The 14,846-nt window shown below is 46.5% G+C and overlaps 1 long non-coding RNA gene across 1 annotated transcript; it reads right to left on the bottom strand.

Moving 5' to 3' along the window:
- Positions 1–2,793: 2,793 nt before the first annotated feature.
- On the bottom strand, positions 2,794–7,971 carry LOC108517231 (uncharacterized). The gene is made up of 3 exons (XR_001882048.1): positions 7,898–7,971; positions 7,644–7,790; positions 2,794–3,086 (listed from the first exon to the last, which is right to left on the bottom strand). It is a non-coding gene; the product is annotated as an uncharacterized LOC108517231 (long non-coding RNA).
- Positions 7,972–14,846: the final 6,875 nt, after the last annotated feature.

The following is a 14,846-nucleotide window of genomic DNA, read 5'->3' as shown; positions in this document are numbered from 1 at the left end:
CTTCCCCAGCTCCTCTGTGTCTAGCCAGCCTTCCTGGTGGCCTTTCAGGACTCATCTTCTTGTGTCTGTCTTGTCCATCCTGGTGTTCCGAGAACAGTCTGAGGCCTCCCTGCTCACTTTATGGGCTCTGAGCAGTCATCTTCATTCCCAATGCCTTTGTCATCAGTGACTCCCAAAACCACAGTTCCCAAAGCCCCTCCCCATGGCACCTCATCTCTGACCACTGTTCACTTGGTTTCCCAAGTAAGGGGGCTGGGGGGTGTCAATTCGCGCTTCCTGACTCTAGGGAGACCCACATCCAGTGGTACCCACTCACAGTCTCATGCCTCTGAAGCATATGCTTTCCCTGCACTGACCTTCTGGTTAGTACAGGAGCCCTGGTTCATCTCACAGGTCTATCACTCAGGCTTTTGATGGACAGGTGTGGAACTGATGATGTCACTTCAGATTGTTCTTCCATGAGTTACCTGGTGAAAGTAACACACTGCCTTCCCTTGTCTAGAATGCCCCTTGCCTGTCTCCATGTCCACCAACTGTTGCCTCCACTATTGCCTTCTAGACATGTCTGAGTGGAATGAGGAAGCCCCCCTCCACACCTCATGGGCACCTTGGACTTTTGTAGACAGAAATGTTCTTTTTTCTTATCCGCCAGCCCCTGCGCACTGGTCTTTAGAACAAGAGTGGCTTACACATGGACATTGAATAAGAGTCTGTCAAGCAAATGAAATGGCCAAAATACAACAAAATAAATTGTGACTGAATTATGACCAAAATCCCTTTTCCCTGAAAGGTTTATTTCTTGGCAGCACCGGACAGGTGTTCCCTCTGAGGCCACCTGAAGTGATTCGGCCTGGAGTCCCGGCATGCGGGCAATCTCCAATCTCCTCTTAGAGTTTGTTCGTTCCAGGTTCCAGGAGCACCCAAGAGGGCTCTAGTCAAGTGTGACAGTCCCTCAAATCTGTGTCACTTTGCAGATGTTCAACCGAAAGAACTGTGTGAGCGCAAGAGATGGATGCCTGTCCCGAAGCTCAACAGCAAGAAGAAACGCTGACTCCACTCCCATTGCAGAGCTGGGAGGAAAACGAGAGCTTTCTTTATTTAGCTCTCCCCAAATTCTTAATTTGCACACTTGAAAATTAAGTCAATATATAAGAATCACACAGTTCCAGCCCTGTAGATGCTTTCCAATATCAGAGTGAGTTCGAAGTGGCCACGAGAACCGACCCGGCAAATCTACCCAGCTTGTAGCGAAATCCAACTGTTTTCAGATAAGCCTTTCTGGTAACTCTTCACTGTGCTTTATCAGCCTGTAAGTTGAAATCCTACCGCTTTAAGTACATCTCTTTAAAACACACCAATGATGTCTGCATATTCCTCACACTAGAATCCATCTCCTGCCAAAGCTGCAGTCCCGTTTCCTAGTTTTAAATTGTGTTGTTCCCCACTGAGTGAGAGCTCAGACATATGTATCCAATAAATTCAGAAATGTTGATCCTCAGAGCAGATGAAAGGATGAATAACAGGGTAGTCATAAACCAGCAGCCTGCATCATATTTTACCTCGAATTTCAAAATACATCATAGAGACAGGTTTCCCCACGTCAGGAAATGGTATCCAAACAGTTCAAACCGGTTTCTCAGCTGCCTCTGTAGAAATAGCTTTAGCTCAGTTATAAAACTGTTGAACTCTATTTAGGTTCTCATGATTTCCTAAAGTTTTGATTCATTCATTATATGGCCTTTTGTTAGCCAAACAGCAAGCTCCTCTAAATGTCTTTGCAGGGCACACCGCAACCTCAAATGCTGTGGGTGGCCGCATACTTAACCTCAATACAAACCCGTCCAAGGAGAAGCCATCAAGTCCCAGATACAATTCCACCCAATTAGGATCTTAGTTTTTTAGTACAGAAACTACATTCAAGACCCAGGAAGCCCGAGCAGTAAAGGCAGAGGTCTGGTGAGTGAAATACTGAGCCACACATGTGTGGTGATGAGCTGCCTTAGAGTAAGATGAGGAAAGTGTATGAGATGTGTGCACGGCATGTGTTGAACCAGAAGATGAAGAGAGCATGGACTATGTATGCAGATGGCCCAAAGCATCCATTCAGGGTTCCCCAAAGAATAGGGCCAGTAGGGATGGCATCTGTCTCTATAGCTATATATCATCTACTATCTATACATATGTACCACATGCAGATACACCCAAACATGCACACAGACACACACACACACACAAAGGACTGTGCATGCAGANTCCCAAGTAAGGGGGCTGGGGGGTGTCAATTCGCGCTTCCTGACTCTAGGGAGACCCACATCCAGTGGTACCCACTCACAGTCTCATGCCTCTGAAGCATATGCTTTCCCTGCACTGACCTTCTGGTTAGTACAGGAGCCCTGGTTCATCTCACAGGTCTATCACTCAGGCTTTTGATGGACAGGTGTGGAACTGATGATGTCACTTCAGATTGTTCTTCCATGAGTTACCTGGTGAAAGTAACACACTGCCTTCCCTTGTCTAGAATGCCCCTTGCCTGTCTCCATGTCCACCAACTGTTGCCTCCACTATTGCCTTCTAGACATGTCTGAGTGGAATGAGGAAGCCCCCCTCCACACCTCATGGGCACCTTGGACTTTTGTAGACAGAAATGTTCTTTTTTCTTATCCGCCAGCCCCTGCGCACTGGTCTTTAGAACAAGAGTGGCTTACACATGGACATTGAATAAGAGTCTGTCAAGCAAATGAAATGGCCAAAATACAACAAAATAAATTGTGACTGAATTATGACCAAAATCCCTTTTCCCTGAAAGGTTTATTTCTTGGCAGCACCGGACAGGTGTTCCCTCTGAGGCCACCTGAAGTGATTCGGCCTGGAGTCCCGGCATGCGGGCAATCTCCAATCTCCTCTTAGAGTTTGTTCGTTCCAGGTTCCAGGAGCACCCAAGAGGGCTCTAGTCAAGTGTGACAGTCCCTCAAATCTGTGTCACTTTGCAGATGTTCAACCGAAAGAACTGTGTGAGCGCAAGAGATGGATGCCTGTCCCGAAGCTCAACAGCAAGAAGAAACGCTGACTCCACTCCCATTGCAGAGCTGGGAGGAAAAACGAGAGCTTTCTTTATTTAGCTCTCCCCAAATTCTTAATTTGCACACTTGAAAAATTAAGTCAATATATAAGAATCACACAGTTCCAGCCCTGTAGATGCTTTCCAATATCAGAGTGAGTTCGAAGTGGCCACGAGAACCGACCCGGCAAATCTACCCAGCTTGTAGCGAAATCCAACTGTTTTCAGATAAGCCTTTCTGGTAACTCTTCACTGTGCTTTATCAGCCTGTAAGTTGAAATCCTACCGCTTTAAGTACATCTCTTTAAAACACACCAATGATGTCTGCATATTCCTCACACTAGAATCCATCTCCTGCCAAAGCTGCAGTCCCGTTTCCTAGTTTTAAATTGTGTTGTTCCCCACTGAGTGAGAGCTCAGACATATGTATCCAATAAATTCAGAAATGTTGATCCTCAGAGCAGATGAAAGGATGAATAACAGGGTAGTCATAAACCAGCAGCCTGCATCATATTTTACCTCGAATTTCAAAATACATCATAGAGACAGGTTTCCCCACGTCAGGAAATGGTATCCAAACAGTTCAAACCGGTTTCTCAGCTGCCTCTGTAGAAATAGCTTTAGCTCAGTTATAAAACTGTTGAACTCTATTTAGGTTCTCATGATTTCCTAAAGTTTTGATTCATTCATTATATGGCCTTTTGTTAGCCAAACAGCAAGCTCCTCTAAATGTCTTTGCAGGGCACACCGCAACCTCAAATGCTGTGGGTGGCCGCATACTTAACCTCAATACAAACCCGTCCAAGGAGAAGCCATCAAGTCCCAGATACAATTCCACCCAATTAGGATCTTAGTTTTTTAGTACAGAAACTACATTCAAGACCCAGGAAGCCCGAGCAGTAAAGGCAGAGGTCTGGTGAGTGAAATACTGAGCCACACATGTGTGGTGATGAGCTGCCTTAGAGTAAGATGAGGAAAGTGTATGAGATGTGTGCACGGCATGTGTTGAACCAGAAGATGAAGAGAGCATGGACTATGTATGCAGATGGCCCAAAGCATCCATTCAGGGTTCCCCAAAGAATAGGGCCAGTAGGGATGGCATCTGTCTCTATAGCTATATATCATCTACTATCTATACATATGTACCACATGCAGATACACCCAAACATGCACACAGACACACACACACACACACAGCATGGACTGTGCATGCAGATGGCCCGCAGCATCTGGTCAGCCATTATGTATGGTCAGGGTTCTCCAGAGAACAGGGCCAGTAGGTAGATCTCCATATCGATACAACATCTACTATCTGTACATATATAATACATATATATATATACACATGTACCACATACAGATACACCCAAACACAAGCACACACACACACACACACACACAAACAGATCTACAGTCATGTGTCCCTTGGTGAAAGGGATATATTCTAGAAACGTCTCATTAGGCGATTTCATCATTGTGCACACATAGAGTGAACTCACACAAACCTAGATGGTACAACCTACTACACTACACACCTAGGCTAGATGGCATAGCTATGGCGTTGTCTATGGCTCCTGGGCTACAAACCTATACAGCATGTTACCGTACTGAATAGCAGGCAATTATAATACCATGGTGAGTATTTGTGTATCTAAGAATAGAAAAGTTACAATAAAAATACAATATAAAATATAGCAAAGGGTACACCTGTACAGGGCGCTCATCGTGAATGAAGCTGGTAGGACAAGAAGGGGCTCTGAGAGAGTCACAGGGTGGGTGGGGAGTGACTGTGAAAGCCTGGGGTGTTACTGCACACGCCCGTAGACTTCAGGAACACTGGGCACTTAGGCCGCACTCCATTTATCAAAACCATTGCTTTTTCAAGAATACATCAGCCCTTGCTTGCTGTAACTTTTTTACCTTATTAACTTTTAAATTTCTTAACATTTTACTCCTTTGTAATATACTTATAGCTTAAACCACAAATACTGCACAGCTTTAGTCTAAAAGCTTATAGACTAAGAAAATTAAGAAGAAAAAATATTTTCTTTCTTTATATTCTTAGTTTATAAGCTTTTCTGTATTTTCTTTTACTTTTAAACTTTCTCATTAAAACCAAGACATAGAGTGTTTTTCCATTTGTTTGTGTCATCTCTGATGGATTTGAGTGGTGTTTTGTAATCCTCACTGTTGAGATCTTCAGGCCCCTCAGTTAGCCATATTCCTAGTTATTTTATTTATTTTATTATTTTTTTATTTTTTGAGACGGAGTCTTGCTCTGTCTCCCAGACTGGAGTGCAGTGGCTTAATCTTGGCTCACTGCAACCTCCGCCTCCCGAGTTCACGCCATTCTCCTGCCTCAGCCTCCCGAGTAGCTGAGACTACAGGCGCCCGCCACCACGCTCGGCTAATTTTTTGTATTTTTAGTGGAGATGGGGTTTCACCATGTTAGCCAGGGTGGTCTCGATCACCTGACCTCGTGATCCACCTGCCTCAGCCTTCCAAAGTGCTGGGATTACAGGCGTGAGCCACCATGCCCAGCATTATTTTATTATTTCTGTGGCAGTTGTGACTAGGATTGCCTTCCTGACTTGGCTCTTGGCTTGCATGTTGTTGGTGTGTAGGAATGCTGGTGATTACTGTATGTTGATTTTCTGTCCTGAAACTTTGCTGAAGTTGTTCAGCAGTTGAAGGAGCTTTTGGGCTGAGACTATGGGGTTTTCTAGATATGGAATCGCATCATCTGAGGAAAGGGGTACTTTGACTTCCTCTCTTCCTATTTGGGTGTCTTTTATTTCCTTCTCTCTTCTGATTGCTCTGACCAAGGCTCCCAGTACTATGGAAAATAGGAGTGGTGAGAGAGGGCATCCTTGTCTTGTGCCAGTTTTCAAGGGAAATGCTTCCAGCCTTTGCCCATGCTGTATGATATTGGCTGTGGGCTTGTCATAGACGGATCTTATTATTTGAGGTATGTTCCTTCAATATCTAGCTTACTAAGTGTTTTTCATGTGAAGGAATGTGGAATGTTATTGAAAGCCCTTTCTGCATCTATAGAGATGATCATGTGGTTTTTATCTTTAGTTCTGTTGGGTATTAGGCTTCATACTTGGTTGATGAAATAATCTGTAAAAAAAAAAAAATCCATGAATTTACCTATATCACAAATTTGCACATGTACCCCTGAACCTAAAATAAATTTTTTTAAAGAATATCATCTACAAAAACTCACAGCTAACTTCATATTTAAGGGTGAGAAGCTGGAAGCTTGCTTGTGAAGATGAAGAATGAGGCAAGGACATTCCCTCTCACCATTGCTTTTCAACATCGTACTGAAAGTCCTAGCTAATACAGTAAGACAAGAAAAGGAAAGAAAAGTTAGGAAGGAAGAAACAAAACTGTTGGTTTGGAGATGACATGATTATCAATTTAGAAAATCTGAAATAACCACAGAACAAGGGATTTTCATGAGGCTGAATGAAACAAAGTTAGTATGCAAAAGCCAATCACTTTCCTATATACCAGCAATGAACAATTGGAATTTGAAATTTAAAACACAATGTTATTTACATTAGCACCCCCCAAAATGAAAAACTTAAGTATAAATTTAACAAAATATGTACAGGATCTATATGAGAAAACTACAAAATCTGATGAAAGAAACATAATAACTAAATCAATGAGGAGATATTCTATGTTCATGGACAGAAAGACTCAATATTGTCAAGATGTTGGTTCTTCTCAACTCAATCTATAGAATCAATGCAATCCCAATCAAAATTCCAGCAAACTGTCATATGAATATTGACAAAAAGAACTTTTCTAAGTTTTTTATGAAAGTACAAGAGACTCAGAATAGCCAGTACAATATAGGAGAATAGAGTGAGAGGACTGAGCATTACCTGACTTCCAGGTTTACAATAAAGCTCCAGGAATCAAGACAGTGTAGTACTGGTGGAAGAACAGTCCGAGAGACCAATGGAACAGAAGAGAGAGCTCAGAAACAGACTGACCTAAATAGAGTCAACTGATCTCTGGGAAAGCAGCAAAGACAATAACATGGAGAAAAGAGTATTTTTCAACAAATGGTGCTGGAACAACTGGACATCCACATGCGAGAAAAGTGAAATGAAAAGAGCTCTCCTGAAGCAAGGCCTTTGAGGGTCACCTGTGACAGGAGCAGAAAATGCCCAGCAGGACCTGGGATACTCAGTGAGCTCTCCCAGGAATGCAATGGCTGGACTTCAATATCCCTCAACCCTCATCTCTATAAGACTTTTCATAAAGGCTACAATGATTCTTGTCAGTCATCTGGGCTGATCAGCCTCCTAGGTAGGATGCAGTACTCAAGGGGTCATCAGTACACTGCCCTCAGGGGACTCTGCAGCCCCGTGGCCTTGTAGTTGATGCTGACCTTAATCCCCTACGTGTCCCTGGCTGAAGACAGGCGCCAAATACAGAGGTCAGGCCAGAGAGCTCATCTGGATTAAGTCTATTAAGACTCAGTAATAACAATAAATAAATAATTAAATAAACAAATAAATTAGTAAACACAGTAACATAAAAGTAAAAAGACACAAACACACACCTTAGCCTCAGCCTACACAGAGTCAGGATCACACACATCACTGTCTTCTGCTTCCTCCTCTTGTCCCACTGGAAAGCCTTCAGGGGCAATGATGGGCATGGAGCTACCAGCTCCCAGGAGGACACCTCCTGAAGAACCTACCTTTGGCTGTTTACAGTTAGCTTGTTGTTATAAGCAGAAGGAATACACTCTAAAATAACAATAGGAAGTATAGCATGGTAAATACATAAACCAGTAACCCTGTGGTTTATTACCATCATCAAGCACTGCGTACTTCCATGCTCATGTCCGTAGGTGCTAGACTTTCCTATGACTGGCAGCATGGTAGGTTTGTTTACAGCAGCATCACCACACACACATGAGGAGTGTATTGTGCTACCATGCTAGGGTGACTACTATGTCACGAGGAATCTTCAGCTCCGTTACAGTCTGATAGAATTGCTGTCCTTTATGCAGCCCTTTGTTGATAAAAAGTTGTCATGTGACACGTAACTGTAGTTTAAGAGATTTATTTCAATGAGTTGGCTTCTGTGGCTGTGGGGATTGGCAAGTTCAGATCTGCAGGCCAGGCTCTGGGCAGGACTTCTGGGAACTCTTGGGCGGCCCCTGCTGCAGCCTTCAGGCAGAGGTTCTTCTTCCTCAGGGAGCCTCCATGCTGCTCTGAGGCCCTTTCAACTACAGGAGGAAGCCCACATACGCAGTTGTGGAAAACCCCCTTATGTGCAGTCCACTGACCATAGCCTTTACCCACATCCACAACACAGTACCGTGTGGCTCACGTGCCACCAAATGCCCTGGCATGGCTGACTGGACACCTGAAACTGACTATCAGGAGTGGGTGGGCTGCAACCACAGGTGCCCATCTACCAGCTCCCACTCAGCGTTTGTGAAGTCGGACCCCATCCCACCTCCACCTTGCAGGGCAGCATGGGGGGCAGGTGAAGGGGTCTACAACAGTGATTCTCTGGCTCCCCCCATCTTCCTGGGGTTGGATAAGGGGACCCACCCTGTCAGAGGGGACAGAGCATGGCGTGTTCACTCTGCAGCCCTGGGTGTAACTGGCCAGGCAACACCCGGGCCTAGGCAGCGCAGGCAGGCCAGGATGAGGGACCGGGCAGAAGAGGGGAGGAGGTGAACACCGGGACACAGGAAAAATAAAATGTCAAGGGTGGTAGAAGAACCCTGAGGTGTCCACCCTGGTCTATTTCCACAATAGTCTCTACTGTCCACGAGACTGAGCTGCCTACAATAGCAAAGGCATGCGTACCGGCACAGATACTGTATTGGCAACAAAATTCAGACCTACCAGGTACGTATGGCAAGATCCCATTCAATACACTCCAGGTGGGGCATGGCTGCTGGATAGTGTCAGCTGTGAGGACAGCAACCAGGCTGGTATGGTGGCTGGGGGCAGGACACTGGGGCTTTCTGATAAGGAGATGGCTACATGGGTGTCCTCGCCATGTACGAATGCAGTCACCCTTTGGTCTGTGCACTTTTCTATATAAAAATTAAAAGTTTAAAGAAAGAAAGAAGAGTGCCTACCCTGAAGCTTGCCACTTGTGCCTTAGGCTAAATTCTTATATCATGGATAGAAAAACCACCTGAGGGCCGGGTGCGGTGGCTCAAGCCTATTATCCCAGCACTTTGGGAGGCCGAGACGGGCAGATCACAAGGTCAGGAGATCGAGACCATCCTGGCTAACACGGTGAAACTCCGTCTCTACTAAAAAATACAAAAAACTAGCCGGGTGAGGTGGCGGCGCCTGTAGTCCCAGCTACTCCAGAGGCTGAGGCAGGAGAATAGCGTAAACCCAGGAGGCGGAGCTTGCAGTGAGCTGAGATCCGGCCACTGCACTCCAGCCTGTGCGACAGAGCGAGACTCCGTCTCAAAAAAAAAAAAAAAGAAAAAGAAAAACCACCTGTGGAATTAAATACTTTTTCAAATATCCTCCATGTGATGGTCATCCATGGAAATGAGAAAGGCATATTTATCACCCCATTCCAAGGATAAGACAACAGAGGTACATGGAGGATGAGTAGCTCAGCCAGGCTCCCAGGAAGCAAAGGACGCCACTTCCATAGAGATGGGACCCCACAGAGCAAGGGTTCCACCTTCCTAGGGACTTGATCCCACCTAACAAAGGCCTCATCTTCACAGGGACATGACCCTTCCAGCAAGGAATCTACCTCCATAGAAACACTACCCACTTATAAGAGGCCCCCCTCTTCACAGTGACATGGTCCACCTAGAAAGGACCCTTCTTCATAGGGACATGACCCCATCTAGCAAGGGCTGCCCCTTCATATAGGGACATGACCCCATCTAGCAAGGGCCACCTTTTCACAGGGACATGGTCCACCTAGAAAGGATCACTCCTTCATAGGGACATGACCTCACCTAGAAAGGGCCACTCCTTCATATAGGGACATGACTCCATCTAGCAAGGGCTGCCCCTTCATATAGGGACATGACCCCATTTAGCAAGGACCACTCCTTCATATATAGACATGACCCCATCTAGCAAGGGCCACCCCTTCATAGAAACATGGTTTACCTAGAAAGGAACCATCTTCACAGAGACATGGCCCCACCTAGCCAGGAACCCATCTTCATAGGGACATGACCTCACCTAGACATGACCCCACCTAGACATGACCCCACCTAGCCAGGGCCGCCCCTTTTTCCACCTCCACCAGGATCTGCAGGGGACCCACGTGCTAAAATAATATCGCAAGCACTTTCAATGGTAACTTTGAAATAAGCATTGATTAAAAACACTATACATTAAGTGGGTCACAGTTTTTATAAAGGTGTTACGATGGCTGAGGACGTGAAATCTGACACTCTGTGTCTGGGAATGCATCCCGAGTCATGGAAAGCAGCTGAGCAGGCTGGTTCTTAAACAGGGCTGTGGATTTAACACTACCCTGGTCTCTTTCCTAACTTTGCCGATGACATTTTGGAGAGCCCGGACTACATAAGATAGATTCCACGTTTGTTAAATTAACTAGGATTAGAGACAAACAGGTGTTGCCCTTAAAAGATCCACGAGGATAAGGAATGTCATTTTAAACCTGTTTTAATGGGACATTTATATTGTAAAATGATCCCTCATTAATTTATTCAATGGATGTTTCTTGTACATCTATTAAGCTAAGTTACTCCCTTGCAGGAGTTGGATTTTGTATTCAACTTCCTCTCTGTGTGCTGTGAGCCCAGGGCCAAGTACGTGATCTCTTAGAGCTATGTCCCAGGTGTAGAAAGATAATGGTCCTGTAATCCCAGCACTTTGGGAGGCCGAGGCGGGCGGATCACAAGGTCAGGAGATCGAGACCACAGTGAAACCCTGTCTCTACTAAAATACAAAAAATTAGCTGGGCGCGGTGGCAGGCGCCTGTAGTCCCAGCTACTCGGGAGGCTGAGGCAGGAGAATGGCGTGAACCCAGGAGGCAGAGCTTGTAGTGAGGAGAGATCGCGCCACTGCACTCCAGCCCGGGGGACAGAGAGAGACTCCATCTCAAAAAAAAAAAGAAAAAAAAAGAAAGAAAGTAAGATAACAGTCAACCTACCTTGCTGAGACCCTTATGGCAGGCACATACTGTAAAGTACAGTGCTGTGCGCCCATCACTCATTCCCAATTCTAAACCCAGGCAGTCATCTTAGGCATTTCTTGAAAGTTATTTGATCCCATTTCACTGGTGTGCGCTGGTTGGTGATGAAGAGACCGCAAAGGCACCATTATACGTGTCCTTGCCTTTGGCCAAATGGGAACAGCGCAACGGTATTGAGCACTGGGGTCCGTGGAGAGGGCTTGCATCTGAGCAGCATGCCGGCATCCCCAGGTGCTTGCCAGAAGGGGGAGGTTCAGGATTTCTCAGGGTGGGCTTTGAGTGAACGTCAATCAAACTCCCAAGTTTGCCTGCATGGAGAGGTTCCTTTGACACGGGGCCAGGTGACCGTGCCTTAAGGGGCTCTGTAAACAGGGAGACTGAATGAAGTGTGAATAATTGATGGAGGAGGGCCCCGGATAACCCACCGGTTCCACCAGAGTTATTTAACGTAATGCAAGAATGTCTAAGCCAGTGAAGAGACAAATACACAACTCTAATCAGACAGATTGAGACCCATTCCCTCGGAAGCTAAAAGAGGCTGCAATGGGCCAACGGCTGGGCTGGGTGTGTGCAGAGCGGCCTAAAACCTTTTCACCTTGCAAGCACCAGCTCCGGTTACAACAATAACACAGACACTACCATCTATTTACACAATATGAAACCGAAGCCTGGCAGGAGTTAAAACCTGTGCTGCAATGTCGTTTGTTAGAATCAACTACGCAAAATCAATTTGAAAATGGCACTGAAATACTTTTATTTCAAAACACACTGCCTGGATGAAGCCAAACTGTTTAAACGAGGGTCGGGAACCGCCACTGGCCAGCACTCAGGGCGGTGAGGAGTGCGATTACTCTGCCTCCATTTCCTACATCCGGTCTCAATATCCAGTTATTTTCTCCATTTTCTTCAGCACCAGTGGTAAGAAACACTAATTGATAATGGTGCATATTTATTTTGCCCTGGCTTCAAAAAGCTAAAAACAAATAGCTTTCTCAAAACTGTTTTATTCATCCTAGCAGAGAGAGTGGAGGCCACACTGTCAGATCCAGGCCGCACTCTGCTGTTTACACATAAATTATAGCAAAACACTTCTGGCAGTGCCACCCCTGCTAACGGCAGTCAGATTGCCACTGTGTGTCCAATTAAAAGGGTGTAAAATACCACAGTCATGCCGCATGGCACGATTACCCAGCTCCAATCTGACAGGGGGCTTAGCGGCCAGGAATGTGGATGCCAAGGAAAAGTCAAACACAAAATTTAGGACCTCTAATTCCTGGAAAGAGAATAAGTCAAATAAATCCATCTTAATACATTTGTTTGGACAAATTTCTGAAATATTAGCTTTATGCTTTCTTTCTATCACTGTTCACAGGTATGAGCAACAATTCAGTGCAGACAACGTAGGGAGTTACTTCTGGGATAACATGACTCAATGCATTTATGTTAACTAAGAAATAAATTCCAGATTTCCCCCCAATTTCCAAGATCCGAGAAAGGGCCGGAGGTACTCCAATTTCTCTTAAGAAAACTAAAAGTGTTCAACCATCTCCCCCTTCACCTGCACACAGTGGGTGGGAGGTGTGAGCCTGCCTATCCCCTCCATGGCGGATGCTCTCCTCAGCACACAGCATGCCGATGCAGCCTCACCCCTGAAGATCTAACCCAATGCCCTCTCTTCCAGAAACTTCCATGACCCAAATGATTAAGGGCAGTAGCATTTTTTAATAGACTTTACTTTTTAGAGCACTTTTAGGTTCGCAGCAAAATTGAGCAGAAGGTGCAGAGCCCCCACACACCCCCATCCCCACATAAGCAGAGCCTCACCTCTCTATCAACACCTTGCTCTGTGCAGCAGCTTGTTCACAGTGGATGAGCCGCAGTGACAGACAACTGTCACCCAAAGGCCGCAGGGCACATGCAGGTCCCTCCTGGTGCTGTGCATTCTACGGTTTGGACAAATGTATCATGACATGTGTCCCCCACTACCTGTTGGTCAGAACAGTTTCACCACCCTCGAAACCTTCCGTGAGTGGCCTGCTCACCCTCCCCCGCCCTAACCCCTGGCAGCCAAAGATCTCTTTTCCGTTTCTATCGCTCTGCCTTTGTTGGAAAGTCATCAAGTTGGTATATGAGTCACAGCCAGAGAAATAGAGCCAATAGGACACACACACACACACACACACAGAGGCACACACACAGTGGCACGCACACACATACACACAGGCACACAGGCGCACACAGATGCGCGCACACACACGCGCACACATGCACACACACAGGTACACACATACATACAGGCACACAGGCACACACACACACGCACACAGACACACACGCACACACACTGGCACACAGACACACACATGCATGCATACATACGGGCACACAGGCACACACAAATGCACACAGACACACGCACACACAGGCACACAGACACACATGCACGCATATGTACAGGCACACAGGCACACACATGTACACGCACACACACGCACATAGGCACACAGACACACACATGCACGCATATGTACAGGCACACAGGCACACATACACGTACACGTACAGGCACACAGGCACACGCAGACACACACATGCACACAGGCACACAGACATACACGTACACAAACGTACAGGCACACACACACGCACACACAGGCACGCATACACATACGCATACGTACAGGCAGACACACACGCACGCACATATGCACACAGGCATACACATACACATACGTACAGGCACACAGGCACACACACGCACGCACACACATGCTCACACAGGCACACAGGCATACACATACACATACATACAGGCACACAGGCACACACACACGCTCACACAGGCACACAGACATATACATACACATACGTACAGGCACACAGGCACACACACACGCACACACACACATGCTCACACAGGCACACAGACATACACATCCACATACGTACAGGCACACACACACGCACACACACACGCTCACACGGGCACACAGACATACACATCCACATACGTACAGGCACACAGGCACACACACGCACACAGACACACATGTGCACACACAGGCATGCACACACACTCACAGGCATGCACACAGGTACATACACATGCACATAGATGCACGTGCACACACACAGGCACACAGGCACATGGGCACACACACGCACACACAAAGGCACACACATGCACACACAGGCACATGGGCACACACATGCACACACACAGGCACATGCACAGGCACACAGACACACACAGGTGCACACACATGCACATGGGCACATACACACAGGCGTGCACACAGGTGCACACACATGCACACAGACACATGCGTGCACACGCACATGCACACACACACATACATATTTTCAACAGGGGACTGGATCCTGTTACGGGGGTTGAAGAGACACAGGTCTGTGGCTTGGGAGTCTGCTGTTTCAGGAATGGAGGGGCCAGACTAAAAGGGAGGGAGTGGAAGGGAGGGAGGGGAAGGGAAGGAGTGGAAGGGAGGGCTGGAAGGGATGGAGGGAAAGGGAGGGAGTGGAGGGGAGGGAGTGGAAGGGAGGGGTGGAAGGGATGGAGGGGAAGGGAGGG

This window comes from Rhinopithecus bieti, unplaced genomic scaffold (assembly GCF_001698545.2).
Source record: "Rhinopithecus bieti isolate Rb0 unplaced genomic scaffold, ASM169854v2 scaffold_39386, whole genome shotgun sequence".
NCBI classification, from domain to species: Eukaryota; Metazoa; Chordata; class Mammalia; order Primates; family Cercopithecidae; genus Rhinopithecus; species Rhinopithecus bieti.
The sequence above is the reverse complement of the archived record's forward strand: the minus strand, read 5'-3'. Positions and strand labels throughout refer to the sequence as shown.